The sequence below is a fragment of the Phaethon lepturus genome, unplaced genomic scaffold (assembly GCF_000687285.1).
Source record: "Phaethon lepturus isolate BGI_N335 unplaced genomic scaffold, ASM68728v1 scaffold16786, whole genome shotgun sequence".
NCBI lineage: Eukaryota > Metazoa > Chordata > Aves > Phaethontiformes > Phaethontidae > Phaethon > Phaethon lepturus.
Window position 1 is genome coordinate 1 of NW_010547052.1, and position 303 is coordinate 303.

Sequence of the window (303 nt, forward strand, 5' to 3'; positions counted from 1 at the left end):
GCCCTCCCCAGGTGCGGGGGGGTTTGGTTACCTTGCAGGGTCGTTGGGAGAAATAGTTCACTAGTATATCCGAAACTTGGAAGGGGCGTTTGCTTTGTGGTGGTGTTACAAGGTGTTTTTACACGGAGGAATTTCATTTTGTTTACATGACCAAAAAAAGCCCTTATTTAAAAATCTCTCTGTATAGCGAGTGAAGTCTGTTACGTCGCTGACATCCGGTAGCAGAAGGTACCGGGTCTAAAGGTGACACGTTGGTGACGTTCCTCCTGATGTTGCCATCGTTTGCCTTTTATTTTATACGCC